General features: G+C 52.2%; 1 pseudogene; it reads left to right on the top strand.

Moving 5' to 3' along the window:
* The first annotated feature begins 978 nt into the window (after positions 1 to 978).
* On the top strand, positions 979 to 1,566 carry LOC138165965 (cell division control protein 42 homolog pseudogene; annotated as a pseudogene).
* The last annotated feature ends 1,231 nt before the right edge of the window (positions 1,567 to 2,797 follow it).

The following is a 2,797-nucleotide window of genomic DNA, read 5'->3' as shown; positions in this document are numbered from 1 at the left end:
CCATGCCCTACTGGAAAAGTTGAAAGGGGTATGGGAAAAGATATGGGAGAGAGCAGATTGGAGGAGGGGATATCCTGTGGGACTGCTATTTTGGGGCAGTGGGTAGGGGAAAAACGGGGAGAAAATTTGTAACTCAAAATCTGGCGGAAATGAATGATGTAAATCAGAAGTTAATAAAGCATTTGAAAAATGAAAACAAACAAACAAAAAAAGAATTACCAGCCAAGGTCTGTGGCCTTGACTAGCTCATTATCCAAAAGAAGGAGGAATATATGTTTCAGAAACTGGGACTGAGTTAGGTGGTTTGGTGGGTACAGCGCCAGGCTTGGAGTCAGGAAGACTTATCTTCCTGCATTCAAATCGAGCCTCTTAGATGTATGACCCTGGGCCAGTCACTTCGCCCTATTTGCCTAAGGGCAAACTCTCTCTCTCTCTCTCTCTCTGTCTCTCTCTGTCTCTCTCTCTCTCTCTCTGTCTCTCTCTGTCTCTCTGTCTCTCTCTCTCCTCTTTCTCCCTCCTTTTCGATATATATACATACATACATATATATATATATATATATATATATATATATATATATATATATATAATTTTTATTAAACGTATCTACCTTTTAAGCACCTGGGAAGAAGGCGGGGGGGCGGGGCGGGGGGAGGCAGGTCCTTATTGCTAGTGCCATATGGGGGTGGGGTGGAAAGTTGTTTTTGGAGCTTGGCTTCAACTGCCCCCTCGTTTTCATCTCCTCCTCCCGAGTAAGGTCGCTGGGGACCGTTGCACCCACCCCCACCCACCCCCACTCTCCCTGTCGGGAGCCAAGGAGACCTCAACGCTCTGGGAGGCTGCCCACGCCCCCGGCAGCGGCCTGAGGTCAGTCTCGCAGCTCTAGCCAGAAACGGTCGATTCCCTGCGCCCCCCAACTCCTCGAAGCAGGGTCCCCCTCCGGCCAGGCTCCCCTTGGGCCCGAGCGCCCGGCGCAGGATGAACTCTCCGCTGAACACCATCAAGTGCGTGGTGGTGGGCGACGGCTCGGTGGGGAAGACGTGCCTGCTCATGTCCTACACCACCAACAAGTTCCCCGCGGAGTACGCGCCCACCGTCTTCGACAACTACGCGGTCACCGTGCTGATCGGCTCCGAGCCGCACACGCTGGGGCTGTTCGACACGGCGGGCCAGGAGGACTACGACCGCCTGCGGCCCCTCAGCTACCCGCAGACCGACGTGTTCCTGGTCTGCTTCTCCGTGGTGAGGCCCAGCTCCTTCGAGAACGTGAAGCTCAAGTGGGTGCCCGAGATCAGGCACCACTGCCCCAGGGCGCCGTTCCTGCTGGTGGGCACCCAGAGCGACCTCCGCGACGAAGCCTCCACGCTGGCCAGGCTGGCCCACAGCAAGCAGAAGCCCGTGAGCGCGGAGATGGCGGAGAGGCTGACCCGGGACCTGAACGCGGCGCGCTACGTGGAGTGCTCGGCGCTCACCCAGAAAGGCCTCAAGGCCGTCTTCGATGAGGCCATCCTGACCGCGCTCGAGCCCCCGCAGCCCAGGAAGCGCCGCCAGTGCCGGCTGCTCTGAGCGCCGCTCCGGCCGGCGCCCCGCACGCCAATTAAAGTTGGTTCTTTGGCAATAATGGCACGCCCTGTGTGCGCTCCCTCGCTCCCACTCCCCCTGCGCGGCTGGGCTCACGAGGGCTCCCAGCTTCCCTTACAACTCGGTGCAAAGCGGAGTTCATTTTGAGAGACCGAGTTTGGCCAGAAAACTGAGCAGGAGGAGTTTGGTTCATGGCTTTGGTTCTTGTTTGTTTTTAGAAAACGAGGCGTGCTAGTGATGACCCTGTAGCGTTCATGCCAGACCCAAATTCTTGAGGTCACTGATTGGTGCTGCGCCCAGGGACTTTTGTGTCTATGTGCATGTGTGTGGTTTTCTTTTTGTTGTTTATTTGTTTTGTTTTCTTTTTTTTTTAGAAGGGGTGGGCGGGGCATTTTTAGTGACTGTTTTTTTTTTTCTTTTTTTTCCATTAAAAAAATCCATCGTTAGACAGGGCAGGGATAGGGAGGACTCGGAGGGAGGACCACAGGGTGGATTCCGCTTCTCAGACCTGGTCCAGTAAAAAAGAGAATGACTCCTCTCTGCAGCCTCTACTGCGTTTGGGAAGGGGCTCCTTCCTTCCATGGTCAGAGCAGTGTGGGGTGAAAGCATTAGGAGTGGGTGAAGCGTGCTCCAGCCCTTCTTCCTCCTGGATTCTTGACCGGGGCTTGAAGGACGTTCACTTGCCAGTTATCCCCTTTGAAGGGAACGTTCAACTTGCATCAATAAAAGAAGGTAATTGGGTATGTTTGGAACCAAAGGTTAAAGAAAAAAAAAAAGTCATTTTGTTTTCCTGCCAGGCATAGTCTGAAGACTGCCAGGATACGTAGGTGAATGTGACCTAAATCATTTTCATGGAACATAGAGGATGAAGCTCATGAGTTTAGAAAGAAGGGGTCCTGGCAGATGACGGTCTGAAGTGATTCAAATGATCTTTCCAGAGAGCTTGGGCTGGAGAATAAGCTCTATTATGAACCCTGGGAGGAGGGGGGTTTGACACCCTAAACACAGCCCTTTTATCCTCTTGCGTATCAGAAATCTCACAGCCAGAGGCTGGGGTCTGGCATAAAATAATGGGGATTTTTTTTTAAAAGCAAAGATTCTTCTGTTAATAGGGATTTTTGTCATCCTCATCTTCAGATGCTCATTCTTGTAGGTTCACTAGTGGTGAATGAAAGATTTTCTTCTCATGTCTCAGTTCTTTGTATGTGCATGCTTT

This window comes from Petaurus breviceps, unplaced genomic scaffold (genome assembly GCF_028583685.1).
Source record: "Petaurus breviceps papuanus isolate PSGF00001 unplaced genomic scaffold, PetGlider_PUasm1.0 218, whole genome shotgun sequence".
NCBI lineage: Eukaryota > Metazoa > Chordata > Mammalia > Diprotodontia > Petauridae > Petaurus > Petaurus breviceps.
Note: the sequence above shows the minus strand (reverse complement) of the source record. Positions and strands in the feature narration are given on the sequence as shown.